Source organism: Sorex araneus, chromosome 4 (assembly GCF_027595985.1).
Source record: "Sorex araneus isolate mSorAra2 chromosome 4, mSorAra2.pri, whole genome shotgun sequence".
Classification (NCBI taxonomy): domain Eukaryota; kingdom Metazoa; phylum Chordata; class Mammalia; order Eulipotyphla; family Soricidae; genus Sorex; species Sorex araneus.
In genome coordinates this window covers 73728016-73746959 of record NC_073305.1, presented here as the reverse complement: position 1 = coordinate 73746959, position 18944 = coordinate 73728016, and the positions used below count along the sequence as shown (strand labels likewise).

At 49.8% G+C, this 18944-nt stretch overlaps 1 pseudogene; it reads left to right on the top strand.

The window, feature by feature from the left end:
• The window catches only part of LOC101551049 (uncharacterized protein C2orf78-like), a 35062-nt pseudogene extending 17228 nt beyond the window's left edge, over positions 1 to 17834 (top strand).
• Positions 17835 to 18944: the final 1110 nt, after the last annotated feature.

Below are 18944 nucleotides of genomic sequence, written 5' to 3'. Positions count from 1 at the left end.
GTGAGCTGCTGCCCAAGGGTGCACCCAGTCAGACCTTTACGAATCCAATGCACGACTTCCAGTCAGGGTCATACAGATTGTGCTCCTCTCTTGCTCACGGCTCTGACATTTCCAAGTCTCTGTCAAAGCCTCGGTGGGGTCCTCAAGAATAACAGTCTGGAGAAGATGGTGTCTGACACGCTGTCCCCAGGTAGGAGGAGAGTGACGCGAGGAAGCTCTACAGGGAAAGGAGTGCACAGGTCTCCAGTGTGGACTGTCTGGGAGTCACTTCAGGAAAGAGATGTGGGATGTGGCTCCGGTGGGAGTGCCTGATTCTGCTGTCTGAGGCCACTTTTGTCCACATTCTTTTTTATGTTTGGCTTTGGTGTGACACTCAGTGGCTCTCAAGGAGAGCTCACAGTTTAGTGATCAGTTGTCAATCACGACAGGTCTCCCGGGCCTTACAGACGACAGGCCAGGCTGACTTCTTGGGGGTTTTGCTCTTTTTGTTAGGGATGTGAGTGGTTAGGGGGCGGGATCACACCTTGTGACTCTTGGAGGGACCCACCCAGGGAATGCGCCTACAGTGCTTGGGGGACTATATGGGACAGGGTTATCGACAGACCTACCCGCTGTTCCTGTACCCACTGTACTGTTACTCCAGCCTTCTGCTTTGTTTCCTTTCATATCTCTTGTCTTCCCACAGTGGAGGTGCTCAGGGCTTCTAAGAGGAAGAGCTTAGGATTCCCACCTGACGGGCATCAGGGACCCTAGGGTGTGCTGGCCCCTCTAATGACTCAGACCCCACAACTTGCGATTCCCTATTTTATTCTTCCCACTCTGGAGAGTCTTAGCTACTTCGCCACAGTCTCGGGTTCAAAAGATGCTTATGTGTCTCTCTGAGCATGCGCTGTTCCCATGGATACCGGTCAGAAGATCTCTGGGGCCGCCTGAGTTATTGGGTGCCAAGAAACTTTTAATCTTAGAGAGATTTTGCCCAGTCTTGAACCGTGATTCCAGAGTCTCATTGGCACATATGTCCACCCACAGCTTTGAATTTCTGACTGGACATTGAGTATCCCTTCTCATCCCTAGAGCAGGAATGTGAGATGTATCATGTGGGAGGTCATGTCTACTGTTTTGGTCCACCCTAGTGTTGCTTCTGTTCGGTCCTCCTGGGGGCGTGCTCAGCTTTTACTCTCTGCAGCACTCACAGGACCAGTGGTGCTGGGCTTGGCCATGGGGTGTCATGGGGTGGCCATGGTGTAAGACCAGTGCCTCCAAGAACCTTCAAGTGCAGCACCTTGACATTGCTGCATACGTGGCTGTCTTATTGTGATTTCTTGTGCCAGTCAGCCAGGAAAGTGCATGGAGGCTGGTTCCTCTCAAGGGAACAGGGGAGATGTCCTGAGCCCATGTAGGGCCGTCCTCAGGCCCCAGAAAACAAGAGTGGGGACAGGCCCTGACTCCCCAACCCTGTGAGTGTCTGCTCAGGACACAGTGACCTTCTCCGATGTGTCTGTGAACTTCACTCCGGAAGAGTGGACATGTCTGGATGCCTCTCAGTGAAAGCTGTCTCCGTGATGCTGGAGACCTACCAGCACCTGCAAGCCGTCGGTAAGACCCGCATGGGGTGCACCCTGCGGCTTAGACCTCCTTGCACTCTTGGGGTGTAGCCAGGTCTGCGTCTTCAACAGGGTCTGTGATCTGAGTAGTTCTTTCCAGTGCTAAATCCATTTGCTTCTATTACAGACAACTTCAGTGTGTTTGGTTTGGTTTTGGTTTTAATTTCTGTCCAAGTACACATTCTACCTGGCTGTGTAAATGATCATCTCGGGCTGCTCAGAGACCTGGGAGCTGCTTATAATTTGTCCCGGTTGTCAGCTCCAATGGTCGGAGCATTACCTCCAGTACAATCTCACCATGCTGTTAAGTTCAAGAATTTTGTTTTGTTTTGATTTGGTTTGGGGGTTTCACTGAGAACACTGCGGGATTACTCCTGGCTATGCTCTGGGAGCTTGTGGGCTAAAGGGGATCAAACCGATATTTGTGCACAGCACAGGTGTCCTGCCCGCTGTACTATCTTCCCCAACAGAAGTTTATTTATTTCTTAGGAATTCAGCCATCAGGTCCTGATCTATTTTAGTGTTCAGGGTCACTTGCAGTATTTCTTGGGATAATGATACTTCAGCATGACTCAGGGTTTGCTCCTGGACTCTGCACTCAGCGATCACTACTGGCAGCCTCAGGTGTCCATATAAGATGTTGTTAATGATCCAACTGGGATTGACCTTGACTGTAAAAATCTAAGGCATGCCGAGGGGCTTGTGCATTCACGGGCTCTCTGGGCGGCTGTGTCTCACTGCCCGCGTTCAGTGCTCTGGAACCACTATGTATGGGCTGGATCGGGATGGCCTTTGGCCAAGGACAGTCGAAGGAAGAACGAGGACCAAGCTGGTTGCGGATTAGTTACTATTTATTCAACCTTCCATCTTTCTCATCTCCCACACTCCCAGCTCAGTCCTCTCTCTGGATCTACTGCAGCCCTCTGTGGATCCCTTGTCTCTCTTCTCCCTTTTTCCTCTTGCCCTTGCCCCCAGGTTACACACTGCCAGGTAGCAAAATCACGATAAGAAAGCCCTTCCTGAGGGCTGGCATTTCAAAGTCCTTCCTGACTCTTAAGCTATTTTTCTCCTTTCCTTAGTCCAGACACTCATTAACATCTTAATGCTAGTTATTTTTGTATGGACATTGCAAGAGATACATTGAGGCTTGTAAGGCAGCTCTCCTGGCAACATCTTGCCACAGACTGCCACATCTTACCACAGCACTCAGGCCAGATTAATCATTCCTCACCCTAGCAGGGTCTAAATCTAGTTATCACTGTTTGGATCATGACAACATTTGTCCATGATCAAGCTCCTAACTTATAGTTAAACATTAGGCACTTTGGCCAGGCCCATCTCGATGCCAGGGTAGCATACAACACACCGATTGCCTTGGGTTCTTCCCGTCCGTCGTCGGGACCCTGCTTTTGGGGGTGCTAGGAAGTAAGGGCAGCTGAGGCTTAGGTCAAGATAACAGATGCCCAGGAGGAAAATATCATGTAGAGTTAAATGATTCCCAGGTTACAAAAGCGTGGCATTAGCTAAGTCTTCCTGTGTCCATACAAAAAGGACATGGCTCTGAATAAACTATGCAAAGGACTCAAGGAGAAGAGAAAAACAATATTTACAAGTCAACAGAACACTAAGAAAGAAGTTACAAATAAACACAGAGGAATGGGAGCACTGTGACGGGAGTAACCTAATAAACCTAAACTACCTAAGGCTATGTATTCCTACACTTGACCAAAGCAAATGTCCACCTGCTGGGCTCTGTTAATATCTGTTGATTTTTAAAAGTTTTTAAAAAATGGGGGGTCCTGGGGCTGGAGTGATAGCACAGCGGGTAGGGCGTTTGCCTTGCACGCTGCTGACCCGGGTTCAAATCCCAGCATCCCATATGGTCCCCTGAGCACCGCCAGGGGTGATTCCTGAGTGCATGAGCCAGGAGTGACCCCTGTGCATTATTGCTGGGTGTGACCAAAAAAAAAAGCAAAAAAAAAAAAATGGGGGGTCCTGCCATCTCTGTCTATTTTGGGGTTTCTTTTGCACTTGGGTTGACTGCACTCAGTAACCACTTTTAGAGGGACTCAGGAAACTCAGTATGGTGCCAGGACAGAGAGATAACTACAAAGAGGAGGGCATCCCATATGGTCACCAAGCACTTGCTGGGTGATTACTGAGTATAGAGTCAGGAGTGACCCCTGACTCTATAACTCTCAAGTTACTCTGAAGTAACAAAAGCATAGCAGCAACTGTCTTCTTGTGTCCATACAAAAGGAACATAAAGGAGAGAGAAAATCAGTACTTCACTTACAAACACAAAATCCAGAGATCTCTGAAGACTCTGACTTTACAAGTCACAGGGTTTGATTAGAAGAAATGAGCAATTAACAGACAAGGGAAGCAGAGCATAAAGGAGAAGTTAGAGATGAATGGGAGCACTCACTTCAGGAGCTTTGTGATGGGTGTTACTCAGTAAACCTAAGCTCCTCATGGTGGAGGAGAAAGGACTGATCAATATTATCCAGCCAGTGATAAGAAATCTACACACACATTGCTAACCAGAGTGTCCCTATATATTTGTTTGTTTGTTTGTTTTTTGGTGTCCCTATATTTTATTTTTAGTACTTCGGCTCTCAGGGAGTTTAAAAGTCTGTTTCAAGAGGAAATGGAGCAGGTTAATTTTCACTAGAAAGATGCCCCTCACAGACAAGCACTGTGATTCCTTGAAAATCAAACACTACAGATCGACAGTAAGATCAGGTTGATTGGGGTCAACCTGAATTAAAAGAAAGCCTGAGGAATCCCAACCCAGCCACAATGGGAACTTAGATGGTGGAGTACTCGTGCAGAGCTGAGGCAGCTGTGGGCTGGGCAGTTAGCTCAAAGGGCTGCAGTATGTGCTTCACGTGTGGAAGCTCCCGGCTACTTACCCAGTACCTCACAGAGTAGATGTCTGCCGAGTATGAAGAGATCACGAGCCCTGTGCTGTTCCTTCCCATGGCTCCATTTCACAGAAGGAAAGTTGCTACCACACTAAGATAATCAAATATCTGCAATGTCAAATGGTTGAGGGACCCATAGCCCAAGAGAAACTCTGGGTGACCGAGTACCTGGAGGTCACGTCTCTGCACGCCCTGGGCTGACTCACCAAGCTCTCGGCCACTTGGACCCAATCCAGTAGCAATACCTCATTCCAAATTCCCCACAAAAAGAAATTCTTAAAAGTAAGTACTTTGTAGATGAGTATTTGAGTTTTTACAGGGGATAGGGTTGGCAATGCTCAGGTAACCATGCAACACTGCAGAACACATCAGATCACATCCAGTTTCCAGAATGCAAAGCATATATTATAGCCCACTGGGCTCTCCCCCAAGAAACCTAAATAATATTTTAAAGGAAATAATCAAAACTTTTTCTATAGCCAACTCAAGATAACTACACGTAGACCCAGAAGGCAAAGCAGACCCAGAAGGCAGAACCTCCTTCACTCTAGTCCCACCAGGACTTGGCCTTTGACTGCCACCAAGGTACATGAGGAAACCTGTATAAAAATAAAAAGAAAAGGCGCGGGCGAGGGAAGGGACGCCTCACAGCACCGAGCCAGGCACAGGGCCTAGGGCAGCAGCCGTCTCTCCCGCCACCCGAGTTCGGTAGCCTCCGGCCACTTCCCCCACCCCGGGGAGGTTGATGGCGAAGATGTGGCAGGCGAAGGAAGGAACGGAGCCATGATGGTTGGTCTCACTTGCAGTTTATTCCAATCTTCTCTCTATACACTCTCCCCGACCTATACACTTTCCCCCCTCACCTTCTCTCCAAATCCCTTTTATTGATCATGGCCCTTCCAAAGGGCGCAACACATTGACGTCACCAAAAGCACCAAAAGATCTTACAGGAAGAACATTGAGGCAACATAATTCTCTTGTATCTGCAGGCCGTTAATCTAGGCCCCGGAAAGAAGATACAAAACCAAAACCTTCTTTGGGCTGAATGCCTTCTTTGGGCTGAAAGCACTCGGATTTACATCCCAAAGACCAGGCTGGGCTGCAGCAAGAAATCTACATGTCAATTACAAACTAGACAGCACCTGAAATTTACATCCCAAAGACTAGGCTGGGCCAGGGCCTGGAATCTACAAAGTCAAATCATGCCTGACTAGCACCTTAGATCTGTAGGTCAAAGATCAGCTAGGTTTCTGTGACAAAAGGTTTCTGTGACAAAACTCCAGAAGGCAGCTGGAAAAGGGGAAATATTCCAAAATCTCCCCCCTTTTTGTTTAGAACAGATTTTAACCATAAAATAAAATGCTAGGCACAAAAAGTTCAATAACACTAGCAGAACACCTATTCTCTAGGACAGATACTCTTTCAGCAGGACCCATCCAAGGATGAAATCCCAATGGTTGTGTTTCTCCTCTCCTTGTCTGACAAATATATAAGCATTCACAATATTAATCATTTTGTATGGGCATAGCAAGAGATGCATTAAACTTTTAGAATTGCTCTCCGGGAGTCACCTCGATCTCAGACTGCAGCGCTCAGGCCAGATTAGTCTTTCCTAGCCCTAGCAGGGCCCTGTCTTGTCGTTGCTTTTGGATCATGACATGACACCCCATGCATGACCAAGCTCTTAACATATAGTTAAGCATTAGGCGCTTTGGCCAGGCCCATCTCGATGCCAGGGTAGCACACAACTTACCGCTTGCCCTGGGTCCTTCTTCGTCCCACGTTGGGACCCTGCCTTTTAGAGGGCTAGGAACTGAGGGCAACCAAGGCTACAGTCAAGAAAGCAGATGCCCGGGAATTAATAATATTCAAAGCCAATTAAATCCCAATTGCAAAGGCATAATATTAAATGTCTTCCTCTGTCCATACAAAAAGAAATGGCTATAAATATTCAAAAGACAGGAAGAGAGGAGAAAGACAATATCTCACTCATACATATAAAATCATAGATTTAACTCATCAAAAATACTTTGCCATATAACTGAAAACCCAATACCAGAAGGATAGTTATTACAGGTACTATGAATTTACAAATCCATTATTCTAACTGTTCATATATATATTATATGCTAACAAATGATTTTTAACATTATCCCATGAAAATTCAGTCATATTTTACAGCATAAGTGTTATACAAAATAAAGCATAATTCTAATCTACAGGAAATCAAAAGGGCACACAAGCTAAAACAAAGAGTTAAATTTCTGTTAAAATACATCAGGTTAAAAATCCAAATTAAAGTGATGTAGTAAGAAAAAAATCTATTGCATCCATACACTGATTATCTTTAAATTGCCATACCAGGCTTATTTCTACTCTTTTGTCTGTATGAACATAACTTTGATGGGTGTGACCGATATACCTAAGCTCCTAGTGGCAAGGGGAGAAAGGACAAACCAATGATATCCAACAGAAACCCACACTGGACCTTCTGCCACCCAAATCAACACATCCAAGACTGGCCGTAACACCACCAACCAAAAAAGAGTTGCTCTCAATGCTGACATAGGAATTGGTGAATCCTACGTAGTCTCGGCCCCGAGGGTCCCACATGCTGCTGCATGTGCAAAGCACAGAACGCCACCTGCTCGGGAGTCAGAGCCTGAAAACGAAAGAGAAAGCATAGTCACTGGGACCAGGGGCCACATTTCCACAAACCCTGAACTTGAGGAGCAAGAAGTTTCGAGAAGAAGCCAACCCTGTCCCTATAGCACTTTCTCATCACCTAAGTTTTAGCAAATCAGACTAAGGGACACACTCGCACTTCCTTGTGAGTCCTAAACACACAGGGTCAGAAATAGCCTTCAAGGGGGCTGGAGCAATAGCACAGCAGGTAGGGCATTTCCCTTGCACACAGCCAACCTGGGTTCGATTCCCAGCATCCCATATGGTCCCCTGGCACCACCAGGAGTGATTCCTGAGTGCAGAGTCAGGAGTAACCCCTGTGCATCACCAGGTGTGACCCAAAAAGAAAAAAAAAAAAAGAAATAGCCTTCAAGCTGAGTGCAAGTTTGGATTTGAATCCGGGACTTCAGGTCTGAGGAGCTGGAGTGATAACACAGCGGGAAAGGCACTAACCTGGCACGTGGCCAACCTGCCTTCAATCTCTGGCACCCACCTGGTCTCCCCTGTGCACTGCCAGGAGTAATTCCTGAATGCAGAGCCAGGAGTAATCCCTGAGCAAAACCAGGTGAGCACAAAAAGTTAAAAAAAAAAAAAAGCAAACATGTCTTCGGATTGTGCCTGCTCAGTCAAACCAGTGTTGAGCATAGCAAATAGGCCACCACACAAGCCTGTCTAATCTGAAAGCGGGACACAGTGGACAGCCCTGGGGTTAGGAGACCAGGGTGGGCAGCAGGGTACATGAGGAGGGAGAGGAGGCAGTCCTGGGGTGAGAAGACTGGGGTGAGCAGACAGAGGGTAGGTGTGGGGGGAGGGGGGCAGTCCTGGGGTGAGGAGACTGGGGTGAGCAGACAGAGGGTAGGTGTGGGGGAGGGGGGCAGTCCTGGGGTGAGGAGACTGGGGTGAGCAGACAGAGGGTAGGTGTGGGGGAGGGGGGCAGTCCTGGGGTGAGGAGACTGGGGTGGCGACTGGGTGAAGCACATCAGTGCGGGCACACAGACCCCCGCCTGTTCCATGTCTTCCTCAGTGATGTGGGCTTTGCCCTCTGCCCAGGCTTGGAACCTACTCTCGATCTCATCGCTGGACTTGATGTTTTCTGACTCCTTGTCGATCAGGGAGGAGGTGTAGTCCTCCAGCGAGACACAGCCCTTCTTGTGCACAGTGGGTCAGGCACCCTCAGCTCCCCAGACAGAGTCTCGGGCTGCTCCCATCCCCACCTCCTGCCCCAGACCTCAGCCCCACTCTCAGAGATTCCTGGCTCTGTGGTCTCTCTCTAGTGGTCCAGCCCACTCTGCCCATTCCTGCGTCCCCACTGCAGGGCAAGGCCCTCCTACTTTCCTGGGTCCACGGCGTCCAGGAACTTCTCAAACCTGGTCTCGGGCTCACCCTCCTCCACCATGGGCAGTAGCTGAGGCCTCTCAGGCAGGAGCGGAAATCCTTGTGAGTCAGACGCCCCGTCAGGTTGCCGTCAAAGTGTCTGAGGGAGAAGCACGGCCCTTAGGACTGATGCACATCTTCATCGGGATGGGGAGGAGTCACATGGGGAAGGGGAGAGCAGCCGCTTGTAGGGGAGCCCAGGGGCTACATGGCTCGGCAGAGCAGAGCTGCAGCTTCTCCGGAGTTGTGAATGCCGGGACCCAGGCCTCGAAAGCCAGAGCTGCAGCTCTTTCATGTCTTCACTTTCATGACCAAAAAGGAAGGCGCCAAGGGCTAGCCACAGAAGGCCCCGGCACAAGAAGCCCATTTGCTGCACCAGCTGCAGCCAGTGTGTGCCCAAGGATAGGGCTATTCGCTTTGCTGCAATTGTGAGGGACGTTTCTGAAGCAAGCATTTCTGAGGCTGGGATGTTTCCCAAACTGTATATGTGCAGTTACACTATGGTGTGTGCTGTGCCATTCACAGGAAGGCACTAAGGAGTCATTCTCAGGAAGCCCACAAGGACCAAATGCCCTCTTCCAGTTGAGATCCACAGATGCTCCCTCAAGACCTCCACCACAACACGTGGAAAGCATCTGAAGACTTAAGGGACTGAAGACAAACAAAATGGAAATTATGCCAAAGCAAGCCCCCCAAATCCATGATTGCAACCACCCTGTCCACACACTGGTTTAAGATCCCACTGAGCCACTGTGGGGGAACCCTGGGATTCAGAGATCTATGAGAAAGACCTAGAAAGGACAGAGCAGCCGTGGAAGCCATGCTCACTAGTAGGTTGCACTCAGAAGTTAGTCCTGGCGGTGCTCAGGGGACCATATGGGAGGCTGCAAATCAAACCCGGCTTGGCTGCATGCCAGGCAAACGCCCTACCCGCTGTGCTATCGCTCCAGCCCCTTCTTGAATTCCTTGTATAATCTCATCTCTAGAATACACACCATTCACCTCATTGGCTTCCAAGTGAGATTACAGAGTCCCTGTTTCTTTGGAAAGACCTAGTTAAGAAGAGAGAAAAACATGACTCTCGGAGGCCAGCGTTTTGGACAGAGATACAGGTACCCCGAGAGGAAACAGCTCCCAGTCCTCACAGACCCCTGCCCTGGCATAGCCCCACTTGCCAAGACTCCTCTGGAAGCCAGCCCAGCCTCTGCCCACACGCACTCCCAGAGACAGCTCAGCTCTGCGAAGGGGCCTCTGCTCTGCCTGGCAGGAAACAGCCACCAGCAGGCCCCCACCTGGCGGGGGGCAAGGTCTGGGCGAGAGCCTGGCTCATGGTCCCAGCCCAATTTTGCTCCTGAGCTGATCCAGTCTAGGTGGCCTCAGCATGAGGTTCCCGGATAAGACAGCACAGAGACACGAGAGCAGAATACTGACCGTCCAGGAAGTAGGCCCTGGGCATGGTGGTCCCAGCAGGAGTCCGAGGAGAGAAAAGAGAAATGTGAGTTAGCAAGGACGCACAACACTGCTTGTCCAGGTGTACGAGACACGTGGATGCTCTGTCAGTAAACACCTTGCTCTGCCCAGGGTCCCCCTGAGAAGCTCAGTGACCCTCAGCCCCTGCTCTGGGACAAATAAATCAGGGACGGGGCTTGGGGCACAGGCTGGACACAGGAATCTAGACTAGCAGTACCTCTAAGCTGTGCCCCCCTGGCCTCTGTCTCCCAGGATGGCATACCCTTGTCTGGGACAAGCCCACCGCTCCATCACAGATGGTCACACCCCAGATGAACTCTCAAAACTGCACTTCCGGCACCTACAGGACTACTGACCAGCTTAGACAGTTTCTTCTAACCCATGACACCGTCCACATTTCCAGGTCCCAAGACATCTGACATGTAGAATATTTTGCATTTAATTAAAGCAACAGCCACAGACTATCTCCTTGGTTCCCGTCAGTCCCAGTGACTGACACCTTCTTACTGGGTGTCCACACCAGGCTTGTCTCGTATTTGCAGGGAAACACATCTCCTGAGCCCGAGCATACTTGGTGACAGTCACAGGCAGTCAGAGCTGCTCTGGATGGAGAATCTTATACATGTATTTCTTTGGCTTTGCATGCAGTGCTTGAGGGCTACTCGCAGTTCCGCCTGACTGCAACGAGATGGTGCTGTTTCTCTAAGAAATTTCCCCCGTTGGGTGTGCTCCAGAAGTAGGTAAGGGGTACTTCAGGGTCTAGCATGCATCCTGGGGCGTGCAGCAGGAGCAGAGCCCCTAGGGGGCTTGCCTTGCGTTCTGCAGACTTGGGTACCTTCGCCGGTATCCCATACGGTCCCCCAATCATGCCAAGACTGATTCCTGAGTACAGAGCCAGTAGCCACCCCTGAGCATCGTCGATTGTGACCCCAAAACATAAAAAAAAAAAAATCAGAGCAGCCTCAATCCGATGGCAGCAAATTCTTTTGCACGCAACCTAAGTGGGGTGCCGAGACGAATCTTGCTTCCACACCCCTCATTCTCACAGATGGGAGAACACCCTCAGATATATGGGGTGTCAGGTTGTGGGATGCACAATACCAGAAAACTTTGATGAAGCAGTTCAGCCAGAGAATTAACAGAGCGGGTTTAGAACTTCCTTGCTGAGAGAGAGAACATAACTTTTTTATTTAAAATTTTTTAAAAATGAAAGCTTGCCTTCCTTGTAGTAGACGAGGTTCAATCCCAGGCATTTCTAATGGTCCCCAGAACCACGCGGGCCCACACCAAACCCCAAAAAAAATTCTCAGCGGAATGGGTGTATGTAGAATTTCCAGGGAAGGAGACTGGCTGCCGAGGCTCTTTATTACCATGTTGAAGTTCTTCTCAATCCACCCCAGTTCCCAGAGGAAGGGCAGGTACCTTCACCCAAAACTTCTGGAGACGTTGGGGTTGAATCTGGCCTCTTCCATCCTTCTCACGGAGAGCAGAGGACTTGGGACTTTCCCTTTGTGTGAGAACCCCGACGTTCTCCCAGGGAGGGAGGAAGATACACGGTCAGAAATGTGGGGTGCTGGGGGTGGGGTGACGGGCCGGTTTGAAGAGATCGCACTGCGGGGAGGCACAACCCTCTTCTGTGCTCCCCCTGGGTTCCAGCTCAGGCACCCTGGGGGTCACCTGGGCCGCCCTAAGAAGCGTTGCGGCCACCACAGCCCAAGCAGAGAAGCCAGAGCCACTCGCTCGGCCGGCCAGCGCCGTGGGCTGTGCAGCGGGTTGAGGATCCGGCTCCTCTGGACAGAAATTCTTCCCTTTTCCTGCAGAAATTCGGAGGGTCCCGGGAGCTGTGGTTCCCGAGAGGTCAGGACCCGGGTGGGCGTTTCTTAGAGGAGCGTCCCGGGACTGGGGGGAGCGCCCACAGCGCCCCCTCGCGGGCGTCGGCGGGAGAGCCGGGGCCGGCCTTCCCGCCCGAGAGTCCCGCCCTGGGGTTGTGCCGGGCTCGCCTGCGGGTCCCCAGGCTCTCGCGGGCCGCCGCGGGCCGTGCAGCGGGAGCCGCGCGGGGCGACCCGGGCGTCGGGGCTGACCCCGCAGCGCGGCCCGTGCTGGGCCCGCAGGAGCCTCTCCCCCTCCGAGCCCCGCTCGCCAGCGGCGCCTGTCCTGGCCGTCCCCGCACTCCGCGGTGTGACGAGCAGAAGGCGGGGGAGGCCCAGCGGCCCCAGCTGGGCGGGAGGAGCCTCCGGGAACGGCGCGTGTATGTGTTTCGGGGCCACCCCCGCCCCTGCACCCAGGACTCACTCCCGACCGTGCTCGGGGAACCCACGGTGCAGGGACAGACCCCGGGTCGTCCCGGACAAGGCCAGCGCCCTCCCGGCCCAGTGCTCGATCCACGCCTTAGGCCGCATGCTTGACCCTTCATGACCCCAGACCTAACACTGAGGCAAAGAGGCTGGAGATCTTGATCTTGGGGAAGTCGGGCCGCGGCAGTTCCTCCGAGTAGCCACTAGATGGCGCTGTGGGCCGTTTCCGTGCTCCCCCGCCTGGGCACTGGTACATTGGGGAGGGCGCTGGCCTTGCAGACGGCTGACCCGGGTTCGACTCCCAGCATCCCGTAGCGTTCCCCTGAGCACAGCCAGGAGTAATTCCAGAATGCAGAGAGAGAAGTCAGCCTTGAGCAACGCTGGGAGTAGCCCAAAAAGGCAAAGAAAAAAAAATGTTTCTACACATACCATTTTAAAAAAATCCAGCTGAGCCTCTTTCAACTCAACTTCTGCAGTCTGTTCCTGCCCTGGCACACTTGTCCCTGTTCTTCCCATCAGTGACCACAGTTACTGCTCAGGGCCTCAGTCAGGCTGCACATTGTCCCCGGGAGGCCCGTGGGTCCTTCCAGCACACACAGCCCCCAAACTCCCACCATGCCTGTGGGTCCTCTGCTCTCTCCCTCAACTCAACCTCTCTCCTCCCAGAATGCCTGCGTCCCAATGCCGTAACTGACCTTCTTCCCTCGCCGGAAGGAGCCCTACCAACTTCCTGGCTTCTCCCTCGACCATGAGGCCAGTTTCACTTGGGGTCAGTGGATCCCAGGCTCTAGGTGCCTCCCACAAGTGCCATTTGTCTTGGTAGGGGGATCAACTTACTAAGCAGGGTTCAGAGGTTGGGGGCCCCTCCTAGTGGAGTTGGTTGCTAGGGACTTGACCATAACTGTGTGTGGTGAACCTGTGGTGCCATGGATCAAAACTGGGTCTTTGAACATGCAAGACATGTCCCCTGCCTACTGAGCTACCTCCCAAGTCCCTGGCCTGGCCCTTGTGGCCTTGTCATCCCAGACTGAAAACTGGAGGTGTCTGGGTCTCCAAGAGTGATTGTGGGCTTCAGGAAAGATTCGATCCAGCACACACTCTTCAAGCAATGATGGACAGATGGAGTTGGTGGGCAAATGTCCCTGATGTCCCTGATTCTTGGCTCCCTCTCAGCCTGTGTGGGGCAATTCCCAAGTGCTACCTGCTTCACATTCTCCCAGATGTCCCCAGTGAAGCCGAGTACACCAAATGATGACAATGTAATGATGGCAGTCCGAGTTATGGGGCATTGCTAGGGCAAGAATGAAGTAGCTGTAAGCAAGAAAACCATGTACAAACATCACTGGATTCTTCTATAGCTCTGTTTTCACTTTGGGAGCAAAGTGACAAGTACACAAAGTGCCAAAGTGTTCCAGCCCTTCAACCACCCTAAATTGTTGGACTTTTGGTAACTCACTTGACTGTTGGTATTACAAGCTTCTCTATAGCTAAAACTTTAAGTGAATATTGTTTCTCTTAAATGTAGCAGGAGATTATCAATCTCACAGATTTTTTTTGTCACCCTCTTGTTCCTCACAGAAAATATTCCAAATGCATCAGTATTGAAAACTGCACATTCTTTGCAGCTTCCCCTTCCCGTGGTGAACAATGCAGCTTCCCTAACAGGAAGGGTCTGCAACTACTCCAGAGTATCTACTCCAGCTGATAGTTCTGCTTGGCGCCTGCCCTCAGCCTCTGGCACCACCTCTTTCCAACCAATGATGGGTAGTGCCTATCTTGACCAACGTTCTAGCAGAACAATGCTGTCTGGGGTGTCTGGCCAGAGCCAGATGTCCACTTCAGCTGCTTCCTACCCGAGTGTTTTGGAGTGGGATATTGCAGGAAGTGCTGAAAAAAAGTCTTCCATGGGAGACTTTACTGGGACTGTCACTGACCAAGACACTGCTGTCTCTTCTATGTCGATGGCAGCTCGTTATGAGATAACCTTAGATACCAGCATCATGGTGTCTCTGTACCCATCACTTTCTGCCAGCCATGTTGAGAGGACACCATCTCAGGTTCCAAATCAGAGTCACAGCCTGTCGCTTCCTGACCAGGAAGGGAGCCAGGTGTATTACTATCATCAGGGCACTCAGGGACTTCTCCTTTCTGGAGAACTAGAACCCTGCCTGCAATGCTATGGCTCCATGTCATACACACGAGGTAGGGGCTCTGCCCTCCAAAAGTACAGCAACACATCCCCAGAAATGGTTATGGTTCTAAAGGAGGTCCAGGCCCCAAGTAACCGACCACCAGCCTCCACCTCTGGAATCTACTACTCTGTGCTTGCTCAACCCATCACAGAATTTAGTTATCAAGGTGAGTAAAACAGGGAGAAGGGAAAGTCAGCATTCAAAACCTGGGGTCAAATATGCAAATGGGAAACTGTCCATAGACAGGTGACATGTAAGCTTAATAAACTCAGATTTTTAAATTTATGAGACCTGAATTTAAATAAACTCAGTTTAAGTTTAAACTCCCCTCACTCATTTTACAGCACTTATTTTCACTCCTAAGATACAGACTCCTAATGCAGTTTGGAAGGCATGATAGGATAATGGCCATGTAGGTTTCATAGAAGAGAACTTCAGAAGCATAACAAGGAATGCCACATTTTCATAGTTGATTAGTCCCCCAGCATTACCACAGTAACAATAAACTCCATTTCTTAAACTCTTGTTTTTGTGATTTCTGAAGACATTTTAGAACTCTCATTCTGATGGCACCACATTAACTTTCCCTTTAATGTATAAAAAGGTTCTGAATACACCTTGTACTGGGAGATCCTGTCCGAACTTATCAAACCTAGAATCTCTACTTGAGCACAGACTTCATGAGGAAGTGGTGATTTATTCCTTCTCCTATTCCATGATATGAACTATTCATTTTTTTTTGGTCAGGAAAGTGAAGAAATTGACTGTATTATGCAAAGCTCTGTATAGCATTTAATAGTTTACAAATATCTAGCTTGAAAAAATCTTTAGTTTGGGTTAGCAGAATGTGGGTCACAGTCCACAGTGCTCAGGCCTTAATCCTGGCTCTGTGCTCAGAGATCACTGCTGAAGGTGCTTAAGGTACTGAATGTGATCCTGAGGATCAAACTGAGGTCAGCTCTGCGCAGGGCAGGTGCCTTACAGACTGCTATCCCTCTGTCCCAAGTCTCTTATTTTCAAGTACAGTTTACACAGAAACTCTTTCAAATACAAAGAAAACCAAGACAACAGCACCACATGAACAACAGTAAGAACTAACCAGTTACCTCCAATCTTCTAGCACAGGGCCATGTCCATGATCCTTAGAGAGAGCCAGTACCAATGCTGGCAGGTGAACAATAGTAGCACCGCTAATTGTGTGGAGGGAGTATCTTGTTTACAGGGACCTGATTTCTTCTTTGGTTCTTTTGTAATGATGAATTCCCTGGGGATGGAGGCTTCCCTGGCATTGCAACCTTCAGGTCAGACATTTTGTCTGACACAAACTTCAGAATTGCCCAAGTCTTGCAGTAGCAGGAATCAAATACTTGAGAGGAACCCACCACCTGAGCTCGGGGATGTTCCCATAATAGCTCCAACCCAAAGGAGCCTGGCACTGCCTCCCGCAACAACTCAAGAACAAACAGATAAGACTTTAGATGAGATGAAAATTGGGCTTTCAAAGTCTGGATATCTTGCAGATCCCAATAGAAAAACAAGATCCTCCCCTGTGCCCTTTAGCAATCCCCGATATCCACCAGCTCCTGGCCTGCATTGACCCTCTCAGCCAGGAGCAACAGCCTGGCACTGAAACTACTGGTCAGGAAAAGAATGGTCTATGTTTTGAGGACCCAGGAACACTTGAAAGTGGGATTGAATCTGGCGGTAGTCGTGCAGACATCACTACACTGGTGGAAGATATACATCTTCCTCTGCTCTTTGATCTCTTAAAAGACCTAGATCAATGCAAAGATCTGCAGGTAATGAACACCACAGATACCATCACTCTGAATCAGGTGCAAGAAAATTCAAGTGGCACTAAGGGACCCTCCCATCCAACCCGGAAGAACAAAAATAAGACCTCTGAGCCTCTTGAGGGAGAACCCAGGGCCAAAATCCCACCAAAAGACCCAGAATGCTTGGCAGGGGGAGAAGTGATTGTTTATAATGCTGCAGTCAGTGACAGGTGTTCTGTGACCAGGGCCAAACAGAACAGCAAACCTCAGAAAGCTGCATCCAGCAGGATCAGCAAGACAAAGAGCCATGGGCAACAGAAGACAAAAAAGGCCAGAGAAAACTCTAAGACAGCTGAGGAGAGTAAGCAGTCAGGGAACAAGGTCCAGGCAGAAGAGAAACCCACCACTGCCATGATGAAACACAAGAAAATCGAACTTGACCTCTGCCAGGAGGCCTTTAACAAGCCCCGCAGCTGCCCAGGCATGCGCATGCTGGAGTCCGTGCAAGTGTTTCACGTACTTGGGAAGAAGAGTGATCAAAAGCCTGGATTCTCTTCCTCCCGGGTCCTGGGAAGCCCAAAGAAGCCCAAAGATTCCCAGACCTCCTCAGCTGTCAAACCCTGGCTAGGTGCTACAAAGGATGGAAAAGGTCTTGAGGAAACTCAGGTCAGAGCGCAGAAACCAAGCAGCAGTGCCGAAGAACGCTAGTCTCCATCCCAGTATGAGCTGCCACCTCCTGGGAAGGTCAAATTGGTACCTTTGCCTTTTCTAACCATGGAGAAGCCGCGAGCTCGACCTGTTCCTCGGAGACCACAGTCTCTGGCTTCACAACATCCAGCTGCAGCTCACCGTGCCAGGCCTGGATCTACCAACTCAGCTCAGCCAACTGCCTCCAATTCATCCCGGCCAACCACTGCCTCTTTGCCAGGTTTTGCCAAGCCAGCTCAGCCCATTTCGACCGACCCATCTCGACCAGGCTTGCTGAACCCTACTAGCCGGCCTATTCCTCAGCCTGCAACTTCTAGACCTGCTCCCTCCAGGACAACAGCTAGCACTTCTCTCCAGCGGGAGCCTCTTCCTGTCTCTGTGACCAAGCGCCATGCTCCACCCAAACGTCAGAGTCAGTTTCTACTCTAAGACTTCCATTTCCAACCAATTCCATGGAGAAAGCCCAATGTTCCAGAGCCAGTGATGTCAAAGCCCATCACAAAAGAGCAAAAACCAGGGCTTGAGGCTATGAAAAGGAAGGCTCAGCAGGAGCGTGAGAATGCTGCCAAATGCACCTCTTTGGGGAAAGTGCAGATTTTTAAGGAGAGAGAAAAAGAGATGGACCTCTCTCGATACTATGGCTACGTAATGTGAGTAGCTGGGATGGTCGGTGCCACTTTAGGCACCAGATGGTTGCCATAGACAAACACTTGAGATGCCATAACATTTCATTCATTCTGATTTTTAACAAGTTAAATAGATTCATTAAAGTTAATAGACTAGTAATAAAAGTTCTGAATTTTGAGATGCTGTCAACAGTGTTTGTTATTTGGAGGGGGTTAGAGTTGGAGGATGGCATGAGAAAAAAACGGGAAGTTAGTGAGAGAACAAAGGGGAAACAGACAAGACTGTATGAAAGAGAAAGAGACTTGGTCCGGGGTTTTAAAGCCCAAAAGAGTAGAAATTCCATGGGCCTGACGATGAGTAGGGGAGGTCAGAGGATTATTATAGCTGATTGGGCATTTGCCCTGCATGCAAGGCTGACCCAAATTCGATTCTTGCAATCCTATATGGTCCCCCGTGTCCCACCAGATGTGATCCTTGAGCACAGAGCCAGGAGTAACCCCTGAGCACAACCAAGTATGCCCCCATTCCCGGTCTCCTCCAAAAATGAATGGGAGAAATGGCATGGTGAGGGGGTTTGATTTAAATAATGAAATTGGAATAGACTGAAGAAGGCGGATGAGTCTAAAATGACCAGAAGAATAGTAAAAATTCTTTCATCAGGCTGTCTTTATGCCTCACGACCACCAGTGAAAAATAAAGAGATTTGAGACTCATCTCCAAAAGGTCTGGGTGATCTATCCATAAATGATCGTGGCTGGGGGAAGCGAAAAAATACACTCGGGAAGAAGCCTACCAGATAGAGGTCAACGGCCCTCAGAGTTATTCAGGGGTTGTTGGAATATAGCTCTAAATATGTTAGGCCTGACTTTGGTTCGTCCTTGCTCCCCTTGTCCAAGGAGCTTAGGTTTATCAGTCACACCCATCAAAGTGCTCCCGAGTCACTCCCATTCTTTTGTTTATCTGTAACCAATTCTACCAGTTTATCTGCTCTTCCCTTAATCAAACTCTGTTAATTGGTAAGGTCAGAACTTCCTAGGACACTGAATATTATAACATTGCCTTTCTCTCCTCTTTATGCCTTTTGAATAATTTACTTTAAAGCTATGTCTTTTTTGTATAGACACAAGAAGACAATATTATGTTCTTATAACTTAAGACTTAATTGGCCTCGATATTCCCTTCTGGGCATCTGCTTTCTCCACTTAAGCCTCAGTTGCCCTCAGTTCCTAGCACCCCAAAGTAGGGTCCCCGACGTGGGACGGGAAGGATCCAGGGCAAGCGGTGAGTT